This window comes from Festucalex cinctus, chromosome 2 (assembly GCF_051991245.1).
Source record: "Festucalex cinctus isolate MCC-2025b chromosome 2, RoL_Fcin_1.0, whole genome shotgun sequence".
NCBI lineage: Eukaryota > Metazoa > Chordata > Actinopteri > Syngnathiformes > Syngnathidae > Festucalex > Festucalex cinctus.
In genome coordinates this window covers 38,271,393-38,287,024 of record NC_135412.1, presented here as the reverse complement: position 1 = coordinate 38,287,024, position 15,632 = coordinate 38,271,393, and the positions used below count along the sequence as shown (strand labels likewise).

At 39.3% G+C, this 15,632-nt stretch overlaps 1 protein-coding gene across 2 annotated transcripts in view; it reads left to right on the top strand.

The window, feature by feature from the left end:
• The first annotated feature begins 1,136 nt into the window (after positions 1-1,136).
• LOC144014752 (plexin-A1-like) overlaps positions 1,137-15,632 on the top strand; it is a 261,366-nt gene continuing 246,870 nt past the window's right edge. For both annotated transcript variants that reach the window (XM_077514982.1, XM_077514981.1), the window contains exon 1: positions 1,137-1,312. The gene's annotated coding sequence lies outside the window, so the exon portion shown is untranslated. The remainder of the gene's footprint in view (positions 1,313-15,632) is intronic.

Below are 15,632 nucleotides of genomic sequence, written 5' to 3'. Positions count from 1 at the left end.
CGCTGAAAACGGTTTCAAAGCATAGAGGGAGCATGCTGTAAAAAAACATAAATAAATAAAAAATGAAGTGAAGGAAAGCAGTCTTATGTCAAGAATATGTTAAGTGTCCGTCCGTCCGTCCGTCCATCCATCCATCCATCCATCCATCCATCCATCCATCCATCCATCTTCTATACGGTTTGTCCACATTAAGTTTCAAAATAAGAATTATCTTTATTTGTCATGTAGGCTACTGTACATATGTACATCTTGAATTGGGGTCCCCGTGGTGGCAAATTCGCACACACGTTCACATCTATGGAAAATTTAGTCTTCAATGAACCTATCATGCAAGTTTTGATATGGGGAAAAAGAAATACGGTACATGTATGATCACAAAATCATATTATCACATGGAGCCTACACTATTTCCCCTTAGTTTCATTTTGTATGGATTGTTATATTCTAATATATTTGAATTTAAAATTGGATATTAAAAAGAAAGCAAAAAAAAAAATAGTAATATCGGTCAATAGTTCAGCATTTGCAACAGATTTTCTGCTAATATTAAAAGAACAAATCCATTGAGCAAGAACCCTGCAGTAAACTCAATGTAATGTATTTGCTTTAGTGGGCCATATAAAATGATGTTATGGGCTGGATCTGGCTTGCCCTTCCTTTGAAATTCCTTTTAAAGACAGCACAACATGTCGAATGTTAGGCTAAGTGAAGAATCTAAAGTGTGAATGACTGTTTGCACTTTACGAGCCCTGCCATTGGCTGCTGACCAGTCTGGAGTGGACCTATAAGGCTTACATCCAAACTCAACCATGATAAACTCCATCCCACTTGCAACCCTAATGAGGACAGACACTATAGAAAATCGACAAATGGGTGAATTATACTAAAATCACATTTTAATGTACAATATAAGTCTAAACCAGACAACTATAACTGTAATGGCTTCCATGGGTCCAATGCTGCCACTTTCAGGCAACATTGTGAGGCGCGCCTGGCCATGCGCTGTAACACAATTATGCAGCCAGGGGGCGCCCTTCTCTCTCTGTCTCTCTATGTCGCTTTCTCTCTCGTGTTTCTCTCTAGCTGGATTACTGGACGTCTGAGTCCAACAGCCTCACTCTCATTCATGTTGGCTGCTGCTCTCCTGTGCGCAGGAAGCCGCGGAGCTGAGCTTTCGGACCGGTGCTGATTCTGCTGCCGCCTGACACCTCGGCCGGGAATTTAAATGACTGCACTTCTGTTGCCCCCGTGACACCTTTGAAACAGTTTTTATTAAGGCAGAAATTACATTTAGGACTGACTATTTGAACCAGTAAGTACTAAACTTTTTTTCCCCCGCGCTTGTTCCATCCACGCACCCATCCATACACATGATGGCCATTCAGAATTCTCCGCACCTTTTCTCACTGTTGTGTTTCACTCATGTTGTCAGTTTTACACTAATGGACCGGATATGTGGATGAGCCATTCCTCTTTCCCATTCTACGCGCGCATCAAAATATTTTCGTTTGTGCGCACACGAAGACGCAATGAAACGGTTGTGCAAATGGACCGACCCACAGTCCTTTTCCTTCCTCTCGTGGTTCTGCTCAAGTTATTTTCAGGCGGGAGTTGGCTTCAACACACCAGTGCAAAGTCTGCGTGGTTCCGTCTCGTACGTCCGCGCTCTTGTGTGGCCCATTTCACAACGTTGCGCTATTATCAATAGAATGTGCATGCCTATAATTCAAGTACCACTCCTAATATGATTTCCATAAAGCTTTCACTCCGCGCTGCAAAGTCTCATCTCGCCACATCCACCCACTGGCCACAGCATTAGGTACACCTGCACTGTCACATGTCATCCAATATAAGCGCTGCATTAAAAATAATGCTTATACTAAAATAATAATGCTCACTCTTGATTGACACCTAAATGATTTAACAACCTAATTTGGCGTTAATAATGGTGTCATCTCACGAGGTAGCCAGAATACTTAAAAGACATCTGAGTGTGATGCAGTGCAGCAACTTTAACTAAATGGCGGATAGGTTTGAAAGGGTTCTTAGCTCACATGTGTCAAACTCAAGGCCTGTGGGCCAAATATGTCCTGCCAGGTCATTTTACATGGCCCCCGAAAAATAGTATAAAAATGCAGGGCCAGTTATGTAATACGTATAACACACCACATCTCAGCTTCTGCATAACAGGCTGTTTCATTCTAAATGTCATAAAATTCGTCCTCGGTCACAATAAAGAGTTCTTAGGGATGATGTGAAAATGTGAATTGAACCTTAAAACCAAGGTATCAGGTATGAATAACTGTTGGTGTGCTGTTATAGTGCACAATGAGGGAAATTGTAAAGAGGTGACTCGTGATGGAGTTTGTTGCCTTAGATCGAGCTGGGGTACCTAATGTTATGGCTGCCGAGGGTATGCAAAGCAACTAAATATACACTAAGTGTTGCCATCACACAGTGTCACATTATGACAGTGTTTGTGTCACCTGTATTATATAACAACTTTCAACATGATGGTGAGGCAAGCTGGATGTCAAGCCGGCTTAAAGGTAATGTGTTTGTGGGTGTGTGCGCACTTCTGAAGTTCATCTAATTCTTTCTCGGCTTGTGGCTCAGTAGAATTGTGTTGTGTGACATCACAGTGGCTCTAATATATGAGTAAAACCGCTTGCGACTGTACACTGAACACCACCTTGACATGCCGAGTAAAATGTTGCATTGTGACATGATGATGCTGATACTCCGCTGTTATACTCGCAGTAGTGAGCGCCAAGTGAGTCAGGATCTGACTCTGATGTTACGTCTGCTTCTGGCAGCCTCTAACCTAATTACCTAATTTAGTCCCGCAGTCTTTATTATTAATTTGATCCCCACTCCTTTCTAGTAGTCTGTGTGTTTGGCGCCTTCACAATTCAGTCTTCAAAAAGGGGGCTTTGAGGTCCCTAAATCACAAAATCAAAGTCCTAAGCTTTTTGACACCTGCAGCCTAATTAATGTTTTTTTTTTTTGTTTTTTTTTTGGAGCCTTTTCACATGAGAATTTTGTAGGGTTTTGTACAAAAAAAACAAAAACACATCATGTTAATTAGAAAATAAATGTTTTGTTGTTGTTTTAACTTTTAGTTTTACACCAAAACTATGTAGACATCATTACACGTTGCGCATGACTGCCTCCTACAGGACTGGAAAGAAAGTGTATGGACGAATAGATCATTGTTCAGGGGCTATAAAAATCCGTCTTGATTCTGTCACTGGCTGCAGCTAGACTTACCATAGCTGACGTGACGTCATGTTGTTCATCTTTAGAGCACAAAGACTAAATCACTTCCATGGCAGCACGTTATTGTTTTGACATTAATGTTCATTTCTATTATGTTTATTGTTAGTTTTCTTTATAATGTGTATTCTGGATTACCATCAACATTCAGTTTCCTTGACAATGACTGACCAAGCACACGATCTAATGTCGGCTCCTCTCCACCTCGCCTAGCAGGAACCTGCCTTGTTTTGACCAAGCACCAACTGCTTCATCTTTGGTGTGTCTGTTGAAGGAGGAAGGGGGCCGGCGCTCTCCGCTGACAGTCGACCACGCACCCCGCGGTCTTGTGTGTGCAGAGCAGCTTCAGACTTGAAGTGCCTGCAGTGTGTCGGATGGCAATGTCTCACCACGGGAAAGCCGCGCTGGCGTGTGCTCCTTGCAACACGTCGCAGGATGTCTTAGATTGGACGTTTTCAGATTTGACATTTGAATGCGGTTCGGGACGTCACTGTGGCAGCTTGCTCACCGCGCTCTTCTGCTTTTGAGCTCGGATGTTAAACCAACATGGCAATAAAAATGCCAGTTAATGTCCAAATGAGAACAAGATGTTAGGAAGACATTGTTCAATCCAAACTTTTATCTGAGTTGGCTGATACATCCCATTTAAATGTAGGGTGAGTAGTTTACGAGTGGGGTAGGTTGTCCTTAGATTGAGATGTCATCATGTCAGTGGTGGAGTAAAGTTGAGGCAACCATTGCAGACCTTTGGGGTTGATTACATAAGACGGTTTTCAACTAAAAACAAACTAAATGTATAACCTATGTAGTATGTAGCCAAGAACACAAGTTGAAAATATGTTACATTGAAAAACTTAACTTCTTCAAAAGGTTTGAAATTAGGAAGTGTTCTCTACCTGACATTGCAGTAGGTCCTCAATACCTCCCTGACACCCCTAAATAAACAAAAAAACTGAAATATTAGAACTGTTCAATACCACTTTTCCACCAGACTGATACAAGTATGAGTACCCAACTCTTGATTAGTCACTGCTATTGATACCTAGTACTGATACCACTAGCACTTTTGATCGATAAAATTGACACCCACCCCCCAAAAAAACCACGACAGATCATTTTAAAGAAAGAGCTTTAAATATCCCTATATAACATTTTTCCGAAACATTTCATGAAATTATTAGTAATTTTCTATTCTTCTAATTTCTATTTTCTAGTTCCTGATTGTAAAACGGCCACAAAGAGTTGCCCATCCTGAGTACCGATTCATTGAAATAAGGCCCGATACGATAGCTGCCAGATGGAACAGAAGTAATAATCCGACAAACACACTTCTCAATCAGGCTTGTATAGACAGCGAATCCATCAGATTGGCTGTGGCTAGACATGTGGGTAACAGGACTGACATGGAATTATCTGATTGGCTGTTGACCAGACAAAGAGATTAAAGATTCTTGACATCACATAGCTTCTGACATCACATAGCTTCTGATCAATTGAAACTAGATGCTGGTTACATCAGTTCAAAACAGACACTTGACCTCACGGTCATGACCCAAACATAACCCTTGCATGACCCTAGTCATGACATGAAACATAACCCTTACATGACCCTAGTCATGACAATAAGCATAACCTTTGCATGACCCAAACTTAACCCTGGCATGACCCAATCATGACAGTAATCAGAAATCAAATGATTTTTTTTCTGGTTTGTTTAATAATAATAATAATAATAGCCTAAATGTAAATAAAGAACTAGAGCCTAAAATTCCTGTACATGGTGGAAGAGAATTATGTACAGTTTACATTCTCATCTACATCTTCTGGTATTGCATGGACTTTTATTCTGCTTCCTGAGTCTTTTTATTGACTTTTCCCTCGTGACAGTACCTACAAATCCCTACTTTATTGCGAAATAAACAGGAAGCAAGGGTGAGGGTAAAATGAAGTAGCAAGAGAGCGTAAAGGAGCTTTTTAAGTTCTTGCCATCATTTTGTTGAAAGGTCGAGCACATCAAACAGAGCGGCCAGATTGAAATAGTTCCTCTTGTAAGAGAAGACGGTGTGCTCTGATGTGACGGCTAAGTGCAAGACCCTTTTACTCACTTCCTAAACACAAACACTTCCCAAGATGAAACCAGCAACTTGTAGGGGAACGTTTTGAGGTTAACACCTGCTGTGTAGTCAGATGAATGGCGCGTAAACTGGATGCTGCATCTCCTGTCCTTGCGTGTGAGAGTGTTTGGATAATTCCACTGTTGTTTAGTCAGCGATTCAAATAATTTTAGCTTTTTTTTTTCAACTGCAGAGCATCCAGCTTGTGCTGTGTAGTCCCAAAGGACCAATTTAGGCCTTATGCTCCGTGCAGTCTGAACAGTTGAGGCAGCAGAATAATCAGCGCAGCGCCTGTGCATGTGTGTGTGTGTGTGTGTGTGTGTGTGTAAATGCTTGCGTAGACAACAGTACAGCGTACCAGTGGTCCACAACCAATTTTTTTCCGGTTCCTGGTAGTACAGATTTTTTCGTGGACAGGCAACCGTTTGTTGACGACGGCAGGTAAAGAGGTGGGCGGGTTGGCCAGCTATAGATTGGTGGTTGGGGACCACTGCAGCACACAATAAAAGTTTTCATTATATTTACTGCACTGCTGTGATATTGGTCTTTAACATTTCTCGGAAACTAGCAAACACACACACACACCTGGCCATCCCATTCTGCCTTTGCACTACAAAGATAATAATGTTCATTTTTATGGACACTGATGTATGAACAATTTCATCCTTCTGGTTATAGATTTTTTGAATTCTACTGCAATCTAACGAGAACTGGGTCTCGTTCGTAGTCTGTTCGTCATAAATAAGTTACTTTTCTTTTGCTAGGCAACAATCCTACTCATATTAATTTGAGGTTAGGTAGAGAATTATTTTATTGATCTCAAAGGAAATTCTGTAATGTTTAATGACATCTGATCTAAGATAAGGTCACATGGGCTTATTTATCCATGTCAGAACAAGAACCTGCTTATTTTCAAGGATAGCTGATCAAGGATAGTTGCGGTATCTGAGGTCATACAGTAAATGTTTTTGTTGGGGCTCTAGAGGTGTCAGTTTTCAACACATAATTCATCTTAATTTCACAGCTCCTTTTTTCTGGGAAGAAGAAAACCAAAATCCAAACCTTTTACATATTTGACCTTGTTGACCTGTACATAAAAATACCATGACATCATTACATTTCACTGAGCATTACATATTTTTATTCTGTATTTCAAACAAACATAGGTTTAAAAATAAATAAATAAATAAATAAATAAATAAATAAATAAATAAATAAATAAAAACATCTGCACTTCTATAACTCAACAATTGTTGGTAAAATGTTCAACAGTAATGCAAACGCATAACATCTGGAAATTGTGCACATCACGTATTGCATGCGTCTGTCCGCTCTTCTTTTCTTTCGAGCACAGCAGTTCAAACAATAAGTGATCAGTTCGTCAAAGGAGCGACGTCCTTGAGGAAAACAAATGAGGCGAGAGATGAGGAAAAATGTGAGAAAGTGAAGGAAATGAGAGAGGAGGTAGAAAAACCCCCATCCGTGAGCAGTGAGGCAAAGATGAGTGCGCTAAGATGGCAGCACAGTGACAGTGAGCTTTGTTGAGTTAGTACTGCACAAACCAGTTCTTGTTCCTGTTCCTGTTGTGACAGGGAGTGCTCAAAATTCAGGTGAAGAAGGATGAGGTGGACGTGCATGCATGATGACATCAAGCCAGTCCACACGTTTATGATCATAATGGAGGTTTATTATATGCGGGGGTCGAACCAATACTAACTGCGAAGACCCGCTATACCATCAGCAAATACTCAATTATAACCCGAGTTGTGTTTCTTTGTGCTGCCAGCCGACAGAAGCTCACTTTGCAGTCGATGTTGTGTTTTAAACATCTGCGAAAAGCTTCCTGGCACGGGCCCACTTGGCTCTGTGTTGAGGATGAAATAAATGAAGGTATCATAACTGCTGAGTCAGAGAGAACAGTGACCCTCCCTCTGATCATCTCACACACAAATTGAGGCTCACCTCATTTTGTTGAGTGCTCAGTCAAACGTGTGTACGTGTGTGTGTGGGTGAGCGAGTGAGAGAAAGAGAGGTGACTGTAAGGTTGTGTCTGACTTTGAGGAAGAGGATTAGCGAACCATGGGGTGCATCCTCTCATCGCTCATGAAAAGTGGAGCGTGTGGGTTCAGTGTATTGCGCAAGGACACACAAGAAGGTATTGCTCTCATACTCCCTGAAGCAGCTGGCTTCAGCATACAGGTTGAGTTCTTTTTGCATTTGTTTTGGACTTTTGCTGTGCGGTCAGGGATGGGGATGACTCAGGAACTGATTTAGTCATTGAAACATCTTGAGAAAACAAATAGTTTTACACAAGTAATCCTTCTTCAGCATTCCTATAACAGCTGAGCGTCACTATGGATGCCTGTTTAACATTCCGACCTCGCAAGGTGTCATGTCTGGGGTCACGCCAGGGTTAAGTTTGAGTTCATGACCTGTTAAGTTTGGGTTTAGGACCGTGAGGTCAAGTGTCTGTTTTGGACTGATGTAACCATCATCTGGTTTCAACTGGAAAAACGCTATCAGATGTTATGTGATGTCAGGACCTGTGTGATGCCAATCTTTACTCCTTTAGGTGATGTCTGGACCTATGTGATGTCAATCTTTAATCCTTTACTTAATGACAACGAATCAGAGTGATTCACTGTAGTAGCGTTCTGAGAAGTGTTTGTGTTTGTCGGATTATTGCCTTCTAGAGGTGGGAATCTTGGGGCATCTCACGATTCGATTGCGATTACGATTCAGAGGCTACGATTCGATTATAAAACGATTATTGATTTCCCCCCCAGGCAGCAGAAAAAAAACCAATGTATTTTTGTGCTTTTAATGTTTCGTACATTAGTTACAAAAATAGTACAAAAGTCCTCTCAGGCCTACATAAACTACTATTTCAGTATCAAGTTAACAGTTCAAAACAGTAAATAAAATACTCAAGTCCTCATTCTGTAACAACAGCTTTTAAGTATATTCAGTCTTCAACAGAATAAAACATAGCACTGAGCAAAAATATATTATTTTTATCCACTCAAAAGTGCACTGAGGTATAAATGAAAGACAATGTGAACTACTACTTCAATACAAATGCCTAAAAAAAAAAAAAGTGCTTTCCTGCTTTTTAAGTTGTGTAAAGATGAACATGTAAACATTAAAGTTTCTCAGAGGTACAAAAAAAAAAAAACCCTCAAGTGCTTTTCTGCTTTTTAACTTGTGTAAACATGAACGTGTAAACATTAATGGGATCGTTCGGCTTTTTTAACATGAATCTCAATTTGATCCTCACCTCCCGTGTGTGCGATCAGCGCTGACTTCGGCGTTGGACGAGAGGAAAATAGTCCAGCAAGCTGGCTGGGGTCTCGGAAATAAAGCGTTTTTCTTCTAAAAACTTTTTGTTTTCAAAAGCGTGATACATTTCCACCACAATACTCTTTTCTGAATAAAATCAGACGCCATTACCGCCAGCCACTACTTTTCTGTTCGTTCGTTCGTATCACTGCGCGGCGCCCTGTAGAACGCTAACCGACGCACTGCAGCCAGCTAGCTGATACTTCCGCCTCAAGTTGTTTGCCTTTTCGGAGCAGGTCTGATGTCATGAAGAGGTGGGTTGGTCAGCTCAGCCATGCTTGTTGTTGTTTTGAATCTCGAGGCGTGAGTTGTGGATGTGTACTCTCGGTCCGTCCCAAAAAGCGTCCCGAAGACCGCGCGCGCTACTGCGTTTCAGTTCCGCGTACTTTTCGCTCGTTTCGCTTCCCTTGGCATATTTATATAATCGGAATTTGGACGTTTGTGAATCGTTCTCGATTGTTCCACGGCCGAATCGTGAATAATCTAAGAATCGGAAATTTTGCACACCTCTATTGCCTTCTGTCCCTCTGTGCAACTCTCTTTGTTTCTGGTCTAGTCAAGTTTGTTCTCTGAATAAATAGTTAAAACCTTCAGCACATGCCACAAGGTTATTTTAGTTAACGGAAACTTTCCATCCATCCATTTTTTTCTGAACCGCTTGCTCCTCACAAGGGTCACGGGGGTGCTGGAGCCTATCCCAGCTGGCTATGGGCAGCAGGCGGGGTACACCCTGAACTGGTTGCCAGCCAATCGCAGGGCACACAGCGACAGACAACCACTCATACTCACAAGCACACCTAGGGACAATTTGGAGCACCCAATTAACCTGCCATGCATGTCTTTGGAATGTGGGAGGAGACCGGAGTACCCGGAGAAGACCCACGCAGGCACGGAGAGAACACCCAGGAAGGCTGGAGCCTGGACTCGAACCCGAGTCCTCAGTACTGGGAGGCGGACGTGCTAACCAGTCAGCCATTAACAAAAACTAACATTAACAAAATAAAATAAAAACGAACATTCTTTTTAAGAAACAAAAACTAATTGAAACTGCATTTTACATTTACAAAACTAAAACTAAACTCTTTGTTCATTTAATACATGAGCCTTTGGGGTTGATTTTAAATGTGATTTTAAGTATATTGCTTTCAATATTAACCGGAATAAGGACGTTTGAATGTGTGTCACACCGAAGTGACGTCATCTAGCACAGCCAATAGAAAAACACCTACATATAACGTCGTTTTTGCATGTTTGACATTTTAGTTCTAATGGCTCTCTTCACCTGCTTTTACATTTAACTTAGCCAAAACACAACTATAGGTAAAAAGTGTGTTACTTTTTTCATTTCGGCATTTTGTTGTTTTTAAAATTTTGAGAACAAGTAATACATTTTTTTTTTAAACGAAAAGTAATGGTAAAACTCAGCATTTTTTTTCACTAACTGAAGTAAATCTAATACAAGCTAACAGAGCCGGCCTGAAAAATAATTAAAACTAATTACATTTAAAAACAAAACTCAAAACAAAATAAAAAACAACTATTATGATTACTTCAAAATTATAATTATATTGTAGATCTGAGGTTTAGGGTTCGAAACCCCACTGCAGCCATCCAGTGTGTATATATATATATATATATATATATATATATATATATATATTAGTGTTGTCAAAGTTAAAGCATTAACTCATTGATTAATCACAAAAATATCACATTAATCACACTATTAATTTTAACGGCAGATGATCCTACAGCTATATATATATATGTATATATATATATATATATATATATATATATATATATATATATATATATATATATATATATATATATATATATATATATATATATATATATATATATATGTATATGTGCGCGTGTGTGTGTGGGGGGGGGTGTGTGGGCGTGTGTGTGTATATATTATATATAATGGATTTGTGGCTTTATCCTCAAAGTTTCTGCTCTTGCTCCTCTCTTTTGGTAATATGTGCAATTCTGTCACCTTCAAATTCCCCAACATGCCATGTGAAAGGAAGGATAAAGTGAAGGATATGGATGATGGAGCACATAAGCGGTGTGCTGTTGATAGTAAATGCTTCCATTCTCACCCCCGAAGCAAAGTGGAACAGTGCAGGGTCAGAAAAATGATGAAACGTATCCAATGCACCTTGAGGTTTTCGGCTTGAAAGTATTGTGACTTGGACGTTGAAATTGGCCCATGTATCACTAACTTTACAAGCTGGTGACGCATGGGGAACCATTGTGAGGCGACACGGACATGGCGCTTGCAAATGGATCAGAAATTGGAGTGAATGTGTTGAGTTTTGCGGAAGTGGCAACAAAAGCTTTTTTTTTTTTTCTTAGTGCGACGAATGCATTCAATAAAGGTTGCCTAATTAAAGGCTTTCTGTGATTTTCTTTGTTTTTTTTCTTTTACTGTTCCTATTTGTCTTTCTTCCTCCTTTCTTCACACGTGGAATTGAGAGATATTATTTGGTGTGGGATTTCATCTTCTGTCTCTTTGTTCTCTGTCTAGCTCTCTCAGTTGTATTTTTCCTTTACTCTATATAACCAAAAGAATGAAAGCAATAGGGCTTTATTATTACAATTGATTATATTTTTACTTCAGTTTTATTGGTCTCACTCTTGCTTCTTACTTGAGCCCATAAGGACTCAAAACAGGGGGAATTTGTTCGACTTCTATAACACACGTTAAGTGATGGGTCTCCATAGGATTTGGGTCTGCACTGTGTCACGTCAGATTATTGTTCCATATCAAAGCAAGAACCCGATAGATTTCGAATATTGTACTGAAGCTCGACTAGTATCCATTATTGTTAACATACTTATGTTTAATTTTTTTTTAGTAGGTCACCGTGTGACTGACGCATCTCGGACTACTTTAACATCCTGTGTTTATTTGTATATGTGGGCATTTGTGTGTGTGTGCAGACTAAAGAAGCATGCTGATGTGTGTATGTAACCTTGTGAAATTGTTAATGTGACTCTGTAACGTGTTTGAGTCAGCGTGTTTGTGTGTGTGTAGCCATTGGGGCCACTGGTTTGCTTTTAAGCACATTCTTTCTTCCGAGAAATAGTGGAAAGGGAATTGTTTCAATGCATTTCATTTTTCCTAGTGGACTTGAGTGGCTCCGGCAGGAGTTCAGGGCATGTTTTTCTTTCAGTAGTGAAGATATACTCTGGAATATCCAAAATTCCATTTATTTAAATAGTTAAAAAGGTCACTTTTACTGCCATGTGAGCAGTCTGGGTTTGGTTCTGGTGTGAATGTAAGTGGCAGTGGTCCATTTTATTATAATGCAAAATAATACTAATAATAATAATAATTAAAAAAATAAATAAATCTCTATTTGGCCATGACACCACATTTCCTTAGTGTAGACCTGCAAAAACAACAAACTGTACTATGATTCATAGAAGCCTCCCAATTTGGAAACAATAGTACAGTGGTACCTGAATTAGGCATGGGCTGATATATATATATATATATATATATATATATATATATATATATATATATATATATATATATATATATATATATATATATATATATATATATATATATATATATATATATATATATATATATATATATATGACAGTATCATGGTATTAAAATTAAAAATTAAAATATCATTGAACACAATCTACTTTATTTGTTCTGATGTTAAATTCAAATATATAAATAAATAAATAAATGTTTACATTCTTCCGTTTCAATTCTTCTTCAATTCTTCTACAGTGTCACATCAGTGGTTGCTATATTTAGAACAGACCCATGGGCTACTCATGTTATCCTTGGGGATAACCAGGACCTGCAGCACTATTTTTTTATTATTATTATTATTTTTTATTTTTTTTATTTTTTTAAGGACAACGCATACTAATCAGAATAAAAAGGCATCTGTGTTTCTGATCTTGCTCCCTCCATCCTCCGTTACACTCTGAGAAGGAGAAAAAAAGAAGTTACTGGAAGCTTTTAACTTAAAAAAAGCAGCTCATTTACTCAACACTGCAAGCAGCCATGTGCTCTGCCGTAGACCTCCACTACAAAAACAACAGATTTCCTGAAAGCTTGTTTTATTTTTAATTTTTTTAAACCACGTTAAACCGTCAAACTGATAATTGGCCTGAGGCCAGTTTTGACATGTGAAAGTGTTAATCTTTCCACATTGAAAAGTGGCGGGGGAGTAAAATTATGAGGACAGGGTTTTAATATGATGAGAATGAAGTTGAGATATTTTGATAAAAAAAAAGTTGTATTACGTTAAGAAAAATAATAATCTTAGAGTAAATGAGAAAATGTCAGTATTCCTCCTCAAACTAAAACCAGCCCCTCTGTCTGCTATGTTGCCATCTGGTAACATCATTTAATTTGATTGAACGAACCCAACAAGAGAGCTTTCGGTCTCTAAACTATAGTTCCTTCTTAGCAATAGGCACAAATGACAAAGTTGTGCTGTTGAGATCTCGATTATTTCATTGTTTGTCAGACATATGCTGAAGTCGAACTTGAGTCTCGCACACTCAGCAATCCTCATTTTAAAGCATGACATTGCGACTTAAGATATGTAAATTACATCTTTAGCTGGTGTGAACATTTTATCAGCATTTTGATTTCAATACTGTAAATGCAACTTTACTTTTGTGGTTGTGAGGGAGCTTTGAAGAAGAGCTTCAACTGCAGGGAACGTTAGCACATGATGTACATCTACCATGACCTACACATCAAACACGCTTTCATGCATGTCAACATGTGTACCTTTAAACCTGGGGATGCGTATTCTGCATAAACGTGGCACATGTAATTGTGTATGTGAGTGACCGATAACCAGCGTGGGGCAGGCGAGCAGGCAATTCCAGGGGATTACTGATGTGATTCTGTCTGCATGCTGATACTCAGAAGTGTGACAGGAAACGTTGCATGGGAGGAAGATGCACAGTTTAGGAAATGGCTATGCAGACGTGTAAAAGCGATGAGGTGCCATTCATTGTGCTATTTAAGAGTGACTTATTGGCTGGTGTGATTGTAACTTTTTCCATGAAACAACATGATGTTGTGACACTGACGTTTTTATGCTCTGCATATAAAGAGAAATAAACCAAATGTACTGCTTGTTTTTATCAAGCCTTGGGTATCACTTTTATAGTGACAGGAACATTTGTATTCCAATCTCCCTGACAGAAACACTGCCTGTAGTCTGAGGAAGATTTTATCTTTTCATCTCAACATCTTATGAACCAAGAAGGTGCAATTTTTATACGCAGCCTTTTTCTACATAACTGTCTAAATCAGTGAATCTCAACTGTTGTCATCCTGGGACGCACATCTTCCGAATGTTGCAAAGTCGCGATCTGTTTAAAAGACGTTAAGAATGATGACACATTTTTTATTTTATTTTTTTTTTTTTTTAGGCAAAGCATCTGAAAATACACGTGCGCTATGTTACATTTTTAAACACAGTTTCAACTAAGTTTGACATACTACCAAAAGCATTTTGCTACATGACATCATAGCTAGCGTAGCAATATTAGCCAAAGGCTAGCTGCACTGTATTTGTTAGATGTTGACTAGAGCGAGTAACATTTCCTGACACTTACTCAATATTTTACATTTTAAATGGGAACTTTGTTATGCCTCACTACTGCTTTGGAAAAAAATATGTAATACAAATGTATGTAGTTTTTTTTTTTTTTTTACTAGCTGTTCGCGAAAATTTGTCCACAACCTGACCCACTAGATGAGAATTACTGGTAACAATCAGAATGAAATCCATCCATCCATCCATCCATCCATCCATCCATCCATCCATCCATCCAGCCATCCAGCCATCCAGCCATCCATCCAGCCATCCTCTATACAGTGTTTCCTGTTCAGAGTAACGTGTGGACTGGAGCCTATCCTAGATGACTTCAGGCATAAGGTAGTACATGCACATCCTGGAGTGCTGGCCATCCAATTGCAGTGCACACATAATGACAGGCAACTATTGACACTGTCACTGAGTAGGAACTGAACCCACACTGCCTGCATGGCAGCCAGGCGAGTCAGTCGGTCTCAATCTTATATTTTTTCCACATGGATTTTAAATGGCCCAACAGTATAGTTAAAGTAGTCCATAAAGTATTTTTTGCCCAATATAATCTTCTATGTAAGTTACATTCTAACAATTTCCTCAACATCCAAACATAAAACAGCAGCAAAATGGCAGCAAAGCCTGAGACACGGAGCTAGAAGTCATTTAACTGCACAATTACCGGTTAAATTCAACAAAATAATTTAATTTGGTCTTATTTATTCTTATCTACATCGAAAAGCGACCTGGTAACAGTCACACCTGCCGCTGAAAATTCTCAAAGTACAAACAAGTTACCTTTGCCATCCTTGTTGATCCTCACTGACTTATTCACTTTTGTGTATCTTTTTTGTTTGTTGAAAATGATTCTGTACTGAGCTTTGGTCCCTTCCCGTTTAATTTCTGTTTCAATTTCTCCAGCCCAACTAGTCGGGCCTGAATTCATTTTGCAAGCATCAACATGGTGACTCCCTGTTGATTGTCTGAGCTGGACTTTAACCACAGACAGCCTGCAGAACTTCCAAACAGTCTTGTTTCTTTCACTCCATTCATTCTTAGCGACCCCTGTTTGGGTTCTGGAAATGATTACTGTGCCAGACGGACCAATCAGATAAGGCAGCAGCGACTGCAATGGGTCATGGGCAAGGGTGAGGGGTCGAATTCCTTGCTCCCTGATTAAAACCACTCTTTGCAGTGTTATGTGGTAAACTGTCACAGCTGTGTGAGAGCACACAAAACTGAAGGGTTGCATTTGGAGGATGATGTCACAATCATTCATTTATTGTTGTGTCCTTCACAA